The sequence below is a fragment of the Choloepus didactylus genome, chromosome 1, assembly GCF_015220235.1.
Source record: "Choloepus didactylus isolate mChoDid1 chromosome 1, mChoDid1.pri, whole genome shotgun sequence".
In the NCBI taxonomy this organism is placed as follows: domain Eukaryota; kingdom Metazoa; phylum Chordata; class Mammalia; order Pilosa; family Megalonychidae; genus Choloepus; species Choloepus didactylus.
Genome location: NC_051307.1, coordinates 113,976,579 through 113,989,792, shown reverse-complemented (window position 1 = coordinate 113,989,792; position 13,214 = coordinate 113,976,579). Strand labels below are relative to the sequence as shown.

The 13,214-nt window shown below is 34.6% G+C and overlaps 1 protein-coding gene across 2 annotated transcripts in view; it reads left to right on the top strand.

Moving 5' to 3' along the window:
- PIK3CA (phosphatidylinositol-4,5-bisphosphate 3-kinase catalytic subunit alpha) overlaps nucleotides 1–13,214 on the top strand; it is an 89,658-nt gene that overhangs the window by 25,720 nt on the left and 50,724 nt on the right. The window lies entirely within an intron of this gene.

The window sequence follows — 13,214 nt, the reverse complement described above, 5'->3', positions numbered from 1 at the left end:
TACTGGAGATACTAAAGGGAGCCCTACAGACAGAGAAACAAAGACAGGACAGAGAGACTTGGAGAAAGGTTCAGTACTAAAGAGATTCGGTATGGGTACAATAAAGGATATTAATAGAGAGAGGGAAAAATATGGCAAACATAACCCAAAGGATAAGATGGCCGATTCAAGAAATGCCTTCACGGTTTTAACGTTGAATGTAAATGGATTAAACTCCCCAATTAAAAGATATAGATTCGCAGAATGGATCAAAAAAAATGAACCATCAATATGTTGCATACAAGAGACTCATCTTAGACACAGGGACACAAAGAAACTGAAAGTGAAAGGATGGAAAAAAATATTTCATGCAAGCTACAGCCAAAAGAAAGCAGGTGTAGCAATATTAATCTCAGATAAAATAGACTTCAAATGCAGGGATGTTTTGAGAGACAAAGAAGGCCACTACATACTAATAAAAGGGGCAATTCAGCAAGAAGAAATAACAATCGTAAATGTCTATGCACCCAATCAAGGTGCCACAAAATACATGAGAGAAACATTGGCAAAACTAAAGGAAGCAATTGATGTTTCCACAATAATTGTGGGAGACTTCAACACATCACTCTCTCCTATAGATAGATCAACCAGACAGAAGACCAATAAGGAAATTGAAAACCTAAACAATCTGATAAATGAATTAGATTTAACAGACATCTACAGGACATTACATCCCAAATCACCAGGATACACATACTTTTCTAGTGCTCACGGAACTTTCTCCAGAATAGATCATATGCTGGGACATAAAACAAGCCTCAATAAATTTAAAAAGATTGAAATTATTCAAAGCACATTCTCTGACCACAATGGAATACAATTAGAAGTCAATAACCATCAGAGACTTAGAAAATTCACAAATACCTGGAGGTTAAACAACACACTCCTAAACAATCAGTGGGTTAAAGAAGAAATAGCAAGAGAAATTGCTAAATATATAGAGACGAATGAAAATGAGAACACAACATACCAAAACCTATGGGATGCAGCAAAAGCAGTGCTAAGGGGGAAATTTATAGCACTAAACGCATATATTAAAAAGGAAGAAAGAGCCAAAATCAAAGAACTAATGGATCAACTGAAGAAGCTAGAAAATGAACAGCAAACCAATCCTAAACCAAGTAGAAGAAAAGAAATAACAAGGATTAAAGCAGAAATAAATGACATAGAGAACAAAAAAACAATAGAAAGGATAAATATCACCAAAAGTTGGTTCTTTGAGAAGATCAACAAGATTGACAAGCCCCTAGCTAGACTGACAAAATCAAAAAGAGAGAAGACCCATATAAACAAAATAATGAATGAAAAAGGTGACATAACTGCAGATCCTGAAGAAATTAAAAAAATTATAAGAGGATATTATGAACAACTGTATGGCAACAAACTGGATAATGTAGAAGAAATGGACAATTTCCTGGAAACATATGAACAACCTAGACTGACCAGAGAAGAAATAGAAGACCTCAACCAACCCATCACAAGCAAAGAGATCCAATCAGTCATCAAAAATCTTCCCACAAATAAATGCCCAGGGCCAGATGGCTTCACAGGGGAATTCTACCAAACTTTCCAGAAAGAACTGACACCAATCTTACTCAAACTCTTTCAAAACATTGAAAAAAATGGAACACTACCTAACTCATTTTATGAAGCTAACATCAATCTAATACCAAAACCAGGCAAAGATGCTACAAAAAAGGAAAACTACCGGCCAATCTCCCTAATGAATATAGATGCAAAAATCCTCAACAAAATACTTGCAAATCGAATCCAAAGACACATTAAAAAAATCATACACCATGACCAAGTGGGGTTCATTCCAGGCATGCAAGGATGGTTCAACATCAGAAAAACAATGTATTACAACACATTAAAAACTCGAAAGGGAAAAATCAATTGATCATCTCAATAGATGCTGAAAAAGCATTTGACAAAATCCAACATCCGTTTTTGATAAAAACACTTCAAAAGGTAGGAATTGAAGGAAACTTCCTCAACATGATAAAGAGCATATATGAAAAACCCACAGCCAGCATAGTACTCAATGGTGAGAGACTGAAAGCCTTCCCTCTAAGATCAGGAACAAGACAAGGATGCCCGCTGTCACCACTGTTATTCAACATTGTGCTGGAAGTGCTAGCCAGGGCAATCCGGCAAGACAAAGAAATAAAAGGCATCCAAATTGGAAAAGAAGAAGTAAAACTGTCATTGTTTGCAGATGATATGATCTTATATCTAGAAAACCCTGAGAAATCAACGATACACCTACTAGAGCTAATAAACAAATTTAGCAAAGTAGCGGGATACAAGATTAATGCACATAAGTCAGTAATGTTTCTATATGCTAGAAATGAACAAACTGAAGAGACACTCAAGAAAAAGATACCATTTTCAATAGCAACTAAAAAAATCAAGTACCTAGGAATCAACTTAACCAAAGATGTAAAAGACCTATACAAAGAAAACTACATAACTCTACTAAAAGAAATAGAAGGGGACCTTAAAAGATGGAAAAATATTCCATGTTCATGGATAGGAAGGCTAAATGTCATTAAGATGTCAATTCTACCCAAACTCATCTACAGATTCAATGCAATCCCAATCAAAATTCCAACAACCTGCTTTGCAGACTTGGAAAAGCTAGTTATCAAATTTATTTGGAAAGGGAAGATGCCTCGAATTGCTAAAGACACTCTAAAAAAGAAAAACGAAGTGGGAGGACTTACACTCCCTGACTTTGAAGCTTATTATAAAGCCACAGTTGCCAAGACAGCATGGTACTGGCACAAAGATAGACATATAGATCAATGGAATCGAATTGAGAATTCAGAGATAGACCCTCAGATCTATGGCCGACTGATCTTTGATAAGGCCCCCAAAGTCACCGAACTGAGCCATAATGGTCTTTTCAACAAATGGGGCTGGGAGAGTTGGATATCCATATCCAAAAGAATGAAAGAGGACCCCTACCTCACCCCCTACACAAAAATTAACTCAAAATGGACCAAAGATCTCAATATAAAAGAAAGTACCATAAAACTCCTAGAAGATAATGTAGGAAAACATCTTCAAGACCTTGTATTAGGAGGCCACTTCCTAGACTTTACACCCAAAGCACAAGCAACAAAAGAGAAAATAGATAAATGGGAACTCCTCAAGCTTAGAAGTTTCTGCACCTCAAAGGAATTTCTCAAAAAGGTAAAGAGGCAGCCAACTCAATGGGAAAAAATTTTTGGAAACCATGTATCTGACAAAAGACTGATATCTTGCATATACAAAGAAATCCTACAACTCAATGACAATAGTACAGACAGCCCAATTATAAAATGGGCAAAAGATATGAAAAGACAGTTCTCTGAAGAGGAAATACAAATGACCAAGAAACACATGAAAAAATGTTCAGCTTCACTAGCTATTAGAGAGATGCAAATTAAGACCACAATGAGATACCATCTAACACCGGTTAGAATGGCTGCCATTAAACAAACAGGAAACTACAAATGCTGGAGGGGATGTGGAGAAATTGGAACTCTTATTCATTGTTGGTGGGACTGTATAATGGTTCAGCCACTCTGGAAGTCAGTCTGGCAGTTCCTTAGAAAACTAGATATAGAGCTACCATTCGATCCAGCGATTGCACTCCTCGGTATATACCCGGAAGATCGGAAAGCAGTGACACGAACAGATATCTGCACGCCAATGTTCATAGCAGCATTATTCACAATTGCCAAGAGATGGAAACAACCCAAATGTCCTTCAACAGATGAGTGGATAAATAAAATGTGGTATATACACACGATGGAATACTACGCGGCAGTAAGAAGAAACGATCTGGTGAAACATATGACAACATGGATGAACCTTGAAGACATAATGCTGAGCGAAATAAGCCAGGCACAAAAAGAGAAATATTATATGCTACCACTAATGTGAACTTTGAAAAATGTAAAACAAATGGTTTATAATGTAGAATGTAGGGGAACTAGCAGTAGAGAGCAATTAAGGAAGGGGGAACAATAATCCAGGAAGAACAGATAAGCTATTTAACGTTCTGGGGATGCCCAGAAATGACTATGGTCTGTTAATTTCTGATGGTTGTAGTAGGAACAAGTTCACTGAAATGTTGCTATATTATGTAACTTTCTTGGGGTAAAGTAGGAACATGTTGGAAGTTAAGCAGTTATCTTAGGTTAGTTGTCTTTTTCTTACTCCCTTGCTATGGTCTCTTTGAAATGCTCTTTTATTGTATGTTTGTTTTCTTTTAACTTTTTTTTCATACAGGTGATTTGAAAAAAGAAGGGAAAGTTAAAAAAAAAAAAAAAAAAAAAAAAAAAAAGATGTAGTGCCCCCTTGAGGAGCCTGTGGAGAATGCAGGGGTATTCGCCTACCCCACCTCCATGGTTGCTAACATGACCACAGACATAGGGGACTGGTGGTTTGATGGGTTGAGCCCTCTACCATAAGTTTTACCCTTGGGAAGACGGTTGCTGCAAAGGAGAGGCTAGGCCTCCCTGTATTTGTGCCTAAGAGTCTCCTCCTGAATGCCTCTTTGTTGCTCAGATGTGGCCCTCTCTCTCTGGCTAAGCCAACTTGAAAGGTGAAATCACTGCCCTCCCCCCTACGTGGGATCAGACACCCAGGGAAGTGAATCTCCCTGGCAACGTGGAATATGACTCCCAGGGAGGAATGTAGACCTGGCACCGTGGGACGGAGAACATCTTCTTGACCAAAAGGGGGATGTGAAAGGAAATGAAATAAGCTTCAGTGGCAGAGAGATTCCAAAAGGAGCCGAGAGGTCACTCTGGTGGGCACTCTTATGCACACTTTAGACAACCCTTTTTAGGTTCTAAAGAATTGGGGTAGCTGGTGGTGGATACCTGAAACTATCAAACTACAACCCAGAACCCATGAATCTCGAAGACAGTTGTATAAAAATGTAGCTTATGAGGGGTGACAATGGGATTGGGAAAGCCATAAGGACCAAACACCACTTTGTCTAGTTTATGGATGGATGTGTAGAAAAGTAGGGGAAGGAAACAAACAGACAAAGGTACCCAGTGTTCTTTTTTACTTCAATTGCTCTTTTTCACTCTAAGTATTATTCTTGTTATTTTTGTGTGTGTGCTAATGAAGGTGTCAGGGATTGATTTAGGTGATGAATGTACAACTATGTAATGGTACTGTAAACAATCGAAAGTACAATTTGTTTTGTATGACTGCGTGGTATGTGAATATATCTCAATAAAATGATGATTTAAAAAAAAAAAAAAAATTTAATAGTTTTTAATTATTCTTAGTCTAATTCCTGTTTTATTAATTAGAAAACTAAGAGTCATCTTACAAATTAAGTGAGATGACCACATTTACAATCAGCAAGTCAGAAAAGTGAGGCAAGTATCTTCATCTTCTGACTTCTAGTGTTTCACAAAAAATGCCATACCATAAACCTGAGTTATCCATTTGAAATAGAGTGAAAGAAATGATAGCATGGAATGGGATGTAATACCAAGTATGAAGTTCAGCAAACTAGGAATTGAAGGCAACTTCCTCAACCTGATAAAAGATGTCTATGAAAAATAACAACATACTTTATGGTTAATGATTTTATGTTTTTCCACTTAAGATCAAGAACAGAAAAGGATGTTTGTTCTCACCACTTTTATTCAGCATTGTACTGGAGGTCCTAGCCAGTGCAGTAAGACAAGAAAAAGAAATTAAAGGGCATATGGAATAGGAAGGAAGAAATAAAACTATTGTATTCACAGATGAATAATATGTATGTAGAAAATTCTAAGGCATCTACACACACACACAATGCTGCTTGAACTAATAAGTGAATTTAGCAAGGTTATGGATGCAAGTTAATAAAACAGGAATTAAAAACATCATACTAAGTGAAAGAAGCCAGATGCAAAAGATTGTATACTGACTGTATGAATCCATTTATATGAAATTCTAGAAAAAGCTAAACTATAGTGACAGAAACCAGAATAGTAAGTTACCTAGGACCTGGAGTAGGAGTGAGTATTGACTACAAAGGGAGAAAACTTGTAAGGGCAATGAAAGTTTTTTAAAACTTGATTATGGTGGTGTTTTCATGTATAGTAACTATTTATTTACCAAAAATCATCAAACTGAATTTTATGGTATATATTATAAATCAAAGTGGAAATTAAAATAAAAAATTATGAAGTTTTAATTCACTGCTGAAGGATTAATAAAAACCTTCTGTCTTAAATCCTGTCCTCACATCTTGTCTTGTCCCATGTTGTCTTCAGATAAAAGCACTTAAAACTATTTTAGCTATTTCTTCTGGTATGTACCTCCTTATAATAATGGGGTATATGGCTATCTCTTGGTTCACCAATATTTGACATTATCCATTGATTTCCTCTTATATGATTTTAACTTTCTTATACTTTCATTCGCCTTATCTTGTGATTCTGATACATTTAATCAAACAGTTTAAAGCCACATTTATTTATGACCATATAAATATCATTCAGTGATAAAGCACATGGTGCATGGTGTTATATCTTTCTGATAACAACTTTTTTTTAAATTAATTGCTTCATATTTAAAATGTTTAAAATTTGCTTAAGTATCTTAATTATCTTTGCATTTGAGTTTATCTTCCCCCAGGTTTCAAACCATCTTTGTGATAACTCTCACCTGTGAGATAAATAGTTCAATTTATTTTCCTAATATAGCATTCCTAGAGCCCTCAGTCTTTCTTATTCAATCTTATTCAATCTTGACTGCCTACTAGGTCTGTTTCACAGCTGCTGTCTTGGGTCTTTCTTTGCTCATATCCTGGGAATTCTCTACACCTGCTTCCTGTATTAGAGTCTTCATTTCCTTTGCCCTGTGTCCTGTGTCTTCTTGGTTTACTCCTTCATTTAACAGGAGCATATCCTCTAGGGCCTTCTTTCAAAGAGGTAACTGGTAGCTAAGTTTTTTTTGCGATTTTACATACCTGAATAAGTTATATTCTGTTCCTATACTTCAGTGGTATTTTAGTTGAGTATAGAATTCTAGGTTGAAAATTATTTGTACTCAGAATTTTTAAAGCATTGCTCTAATATCGTTTAGCTTCCAGTTTTGCTTCTTAGGGGTCCAGTCCCATTCTGGTTCCTGATCTTTAATTTTTTTTTTTTCTCTATTTTCCCCCTCTGGAAGTGATTATTTTCTTCTTTCTATGCCTACTATTCTGAAAGTTTATGCTGCTATGCCTTGGTATATGTCTTTTTTCATTTATTGTGCTAAGCGCTCAGTAGATCCTTGCTTTCTGCAGATTTAGGTCTTCCAATTCTTGGAAATTTTCTTGCCTCGTTTTTTTTGACAGTGTCTTCCCCTCTGTTTTCACTGATCTCTCTTTCTGTAACTCCCATTAGTCATATATGAGACCTCCTGGTTTTCTTTTCTAAATTTTTACCTACTACTCATCTCTTTGTTTTTCTTCTGCTTTCTAGAAAATTGCCTTGGCTTTAACTTCAAACTTTTGTGGAATTTTTTTCAACTTTTTTTATTCTCTGATTGTTTTTTTTCTTATTAGTTCCTCTCCTTGTTAAGGATGCAATATTTTCTCTTAGAGTTTTTTAATTACAGTTTCTTTGACATTTCTTCTGTCCCATCATTCTCTGTTTTCTCAGCACTCATATTTTATCTTGGTTTCTGTCTTTAATATTGGAGACTTTCCTCAAATATGTAACTATTCTTGGCTTTCATTTATATTTAATGGCAGTAAATGTTGATTGGAAGCTCTAGGTTTGAGGACAGAGCTCTTGTTTGTAGGTAAACTATGCTGGAGGAAATCCTTAAATGACATTAAATTTATTTTTTGAATCATATTGTCAGGTTGTCTTCCAAAATTGTTTGCATTCCCACCAACAATTTAAGAGTGCTATCCCTGAAATAACTGGGTTTCATCAAGCTTAATTTCTTTTCAGATTGATAGGTGAAAATTGGCAGTGTCATTGTTTTGATTTGCATTTCTTAAATTATTATTTTCTTAAGTTTAGTGGTCATTTATATTTCTTTTTCACAAACTGCATTTTTATAACCTTTTCTTATTCATCTTTTTCTTACTGATTGGTCTGAGCCATTTGTAAATTATAAAAAGTAGCCCTTTGTCATATGTGTTACAAATATGTCTTGCCAGTTATCTTTCAGTTTGGTTTATGATACTTTTCCCACACAAAATTTTTTTACTTTTATTTAGTTAGATTTATCAGCTCTTTTTTTCCAAAAGCAAGTTCCTGGACCTCAACCAAGAGCCAAACCCTTTTTAAATAAGCAGTCAGGTCTGCTATGTTAATTCTTGTCTGCCCACATTATGACCCAGCATTTCACTCATAAATATTTACTGAGAGAAATAAAAGTATATGTACACACACAAATACACAAACTGGTATAATAATGATCATAGCAGTTTTGTTTATAGTAGCCAAAAACAGGAAACAGCCTATATTTTCAACAACTGGAGAATGAATAAACAAGCACTGGTATATTTTGAAATACTGCTTAGTGATTTAAAAGAACTACTGATACATTAACAACATGGGTAAATCTCAAAAATGCTATGTTAAGCAAAAGAATATATACTGTTTTTCTCCATTTATATGAAGTCAAGAACCAACAAAACTAATCTATAGTGACAGAAATCAGAATGTGATTGCCTGGGGACAAAGAGAGAAATTAATTGGAAAAGAGCTTAAGGAAATACTCTGGAGTAATAGAAGTGTTGTTTATCTTGTTTTGTATGGTGTTTACATGGGTGTAAAAAGTTGCAAAGTCCATTATGTTAAGAGAAATTAACCAGAAACAAAAGGACAAATACTCTATGGTCTCACTAATATGAACTAACATTAGTGAGCAAACTTTGAAAGTTAACGCTGAGAACACAGGTTATCAGGAGATAGTAAGAGGGTAGAGATTGGGCATCTGATGCTGAAGGAGTATAGAATGTTCAACAGGATTGATTGTGTAGATCCAGAAATGGATAGCACAATATTGTGTGATGGTAGCACAATATTGTAAGTACAGTGAACAAAGATGACTGTGAGTACAGTTAAAAGAGGAAGGTTAGGGGCATGTGTGACACCAGAAGGAAAGATATGATAAAGACTGGGAATGTAGAATCTAGTGAAACCTAGAGTGGTCAATGATGGTGATTAAATATGTGCAAATATAGGAATGCTTTTACATTAGTGAAAACAAATGAACGTCAGCTTTGGTCAAGGTGTTGAAAAATGGGATGGTATTGGGGAAAAATACAATCAATGCAAATTAGAGTCTGTTGTTAACAGTAGTATTGTAATATGCTTCCATTAATTGTAACAAAGACAATATACCAAAGCTAAATGTCTATAAAAGGGGGATATAAGGGAGGGATATGGGATTCTTGATGGTGGTGTTGTCTGACCTTTTTATTGTATTGTATTTTTATTTTTCCTTTTACTTTTTTGTCATTTTTTTTCTTTCTCTTTTCTTTTTCTTTTTTCTTTTTTCTCCTCTTCCTCTTTCTTTGTGGAAGAAATGGAAATGTCTTCATTTATATCGTGGTGGTGAATGTATAACTGCGTGATTATAGCGGGAACCATTGATTGTTTACTTAGGATGGAATATATGGTGTGTGAATAAAACTGTTTAAAAAACAAAGAGGGATACAAGTGCTGGAGAAAATGTGGAGAGAGGGATACCTAATCACTGTAGGTGGAGAAGTAGAACGGTGCAGCCCATCTGGAGCTACCCTGTAGATGGTAGTGTGGTGGTTCCATAGGAAGCTAACAAAAAGAAAATAAAGTTGTCAAGTCAACAAACTTAAAACTTAAGATATGTACATTTCAACCCAAGTGTCCACCAGCCAATGAATGAATAAATAAAATGTGGTATATAAATACAATGGAATATTATTCAGCCATTAAAAAGAATGAAGTCCTGAGGCATGCAACAACATAGATGAATCTTGAGGACATTATGTTGAGTGAAATAAGCCAGACACAAAAGGACAAATATTGTATGTTCTCAGTGATAAGAACCAAATATAGTAAGCAAATTCATAGAGTTAGACTCTAGAATATAGGTTACCAGGGGATAGATTGAGGTTAGAGAATGGAGAGTTGATGCTTAATTTGTACAGAGTTTCTAGTTAGGTTGATTGTTAAGGTTTGGAAATGGATGGTGGTGATGGTAGTACAATATTGTGAGTGTAATTAATGGCACTGAATTATGTAGGTAAATGTGATTAAAAGAGTAAACTTTAGGTTATATATATTATATTTGAATAAAAATTAAAAGACAAAACATAGGACTGTATAACACAGTAAACCCTATTATAGGCAATGGACTATAGTTAATAGTACAAGTATAGGAATGTTCTTTCATGAATTGTAACAAACATATGATACTAATACAAGGTGTTAATAATAAGGTGGTATGTGGGGGGAAATACAATGTAAACTATGGATGGTAGTTAATAGTACTATTTTAATAATTTTATCAATTTTAACAAAGGTAACTACTATTTAAAAAAAAAGTATAATGCAAAAAAGTGCTAACCTCAATTGTAAAAATTGTTCCACACCAATGCAAGGTGTTGGTGGTGGGGTGGTATATGGGAGTCCTGTATTTTATGCATGATTGTTCTTTAAACTCACAACTTCTCTAGTAAAAAATTTTTAAAAAGATAGACAAACAGTTCATCATGTGTTAATTGTACTTCAGCTTAAAACAATAATATTTAGGAATATTTAAATAAATAGACTTAAATAAGTGGAAATAAATACTTAGGAGAATATCTTGTAAAGATGTCACTTCTCCCTAGATTAGTATAAATTAAAGTGATCTCAATCAAAATATCAACACTTTTTTATTTTTGGTGTTTGTTTTTGAATTTGGCAAATGATTCTAAAGTTCTTCTGAATTTTAAGTAAGGTTTAATGAGGCTGTGAAAGAACTATAGGGAAGGCATTGGAGCTGAATTTAAAGGAAGAATATGGTTGAAATGGCAGCAAGTGGGAATAGCGATACAGGAAAGGTTATGGACCCTACTTAAAAAGGCAAAGAAAACTGTAAAGGGAAAAGATTGATCCAATAAGATTACAGGTTGGAGTGTGGGAAAGAGAGTGTAAGGATGGAGAATAGTTGTGATGTGATAGTTGGTGAGTCTTCTAGTCTGAATTGTATTCTGTAGATACTAGCAATTGTGCATATTTTTTAAATGGGGTACTATTGTGATTAGATATGTATTTTACGTATGTATTCTAATGACACTATGAGTAATTGATTGGGGATAGGGAAAATTGAATATTGTGTGCTTTTAGGGCTTTTTGTCTTTGTTCATACTGCTCACTTAACTTGCTGTGCTCTTATTCCCTACCTGGCAGGAATCCTATTTGTCCATTAAGTGCTGCTCCCTTAAATACACACACACAATTTCTCCTATAATCACTACATTCAACCTTGTAGATTGTAAGGTAATACTGGTTGGGACTCTGTTCTTTTCACCTTCACTTATATACACATATGATTTATTTCCCCTCCCTCTTCCATCACCCATCCTTTCACTTCAACTGCTGGTGTCTTATAGACAGCAATTGCTTAATGAGTGCTTGTTGAATTAGTGACAAGTCAGTGCTTCAGTCTAAAACTCTTTAGTGTTTAGTCTGGTATAATGGTAGTGAACATGACCCAAAATAAGTGATAAATTTGAAGGAGATTTGATGGGTGAAAGTGACATCATGCAAGAGAGGAGTTGAAAGCTCCAAAGGTTCTAATCTTGAAGATCCAGAGAGTAGTGATGAATGAAAATACTTACATTGAATAATGAGTGGAGTAAAAGCTATCAACAAAGGAAGCCATTAAAGGAGGTCATAAAAATGTCTTCATAGGAAGATTATATTGACTTTTTTATTGGGGAAATTTAGGTGCATTACTTTAATTAAATCATTTATAACATCAATAGTGCCTTACCTTGTAACTTTTACCTTTTACTATATGAAGATATTTTAAGATGAACCAGAGAACTTTTTTAACATGTAACATCATGGAAATAAATAATCACTTTAGATTGTTCTCTGTGTATATTGTAATGATTTGTAATAGATGCTCAATAATGAAGAAGGGTTGCTTGTGTATGGTGGCAGTGGAGTGTTTATTTTGTCCTGGGAAAATGACTTCTTGACAGGAGAGAAGAACAGAAAAGCAGTAGTGAAAATAGCTATACTAAAGGATGTTTTCCTGTCACCACAAACCAGATATGGAGAATAGTAAAAGCAGACAGATGGACAGTTCTGCTAGTTTTGGAGTGTTCAGATAGAGAAAAGAAACATTCTGTTCTTTTATTGAGAAAAGGAATTTCTAGGCTGAATTACTGGTTTCAGCAATAAGATTCATATTTTGACCAAAGAAACATTTTTTTTTACAACTTGGGGATAATGACTCATGCTTTTCTCAGAATTTTGCTTTTGTGGAAACTAAAATGCAGTCATAAATATAGCACTGTTATTTGGAACATAGCACTAATGATACTGTGAGTAGACTAGTGATGGGTAAGAACACTAGTGTTGTATATGCAGTTCTAACAAAGGAACCATGCACAAGTTTTAATTAGCTGATTCTAGAGAAGTGAAAGTAGATTTAAAATATATATATAATAAGCTAATTATAATTTTGTGAATTATCCAGTAGAAATAGGACTGGACCCAGCATAGCAGGATTGAGAATGCCTTCTTGCAAAAGGGGGAAAATAAATGAAACGAAATAAAGTTTCAGTGGCTAAGAGATTTCAAATAGAGTTGAGAGGTCATTCTGGAGGTTATTCTTATGCATCATATAGATATTCCTTTTAGTTTCTAGTGTATTAGGATAGCTGGAAGGAAGTACCTGCATCTGTTGAACAGTAATCCAGTAGACTTGCTTCTTGATAATTGTATAATTGTATAGCTTTTATCATGTGACCATGTGATAGTGAAAACCTGATGACTGATACTCTTTAACCAGTGTGTGAGCAGATGAGTAATAAAATAATGAAAAAAATATATAAATAATAGGGGGGGATAAGGTGTATGGGATGGTTTGGGTGTTCTTTTTTATTTCTTTTTTTAATATTTTTTTCTTTATTTTGGAGTAATAAAAATGTTTGAAAATTGATTTTGGCTATGAATGCACAACTA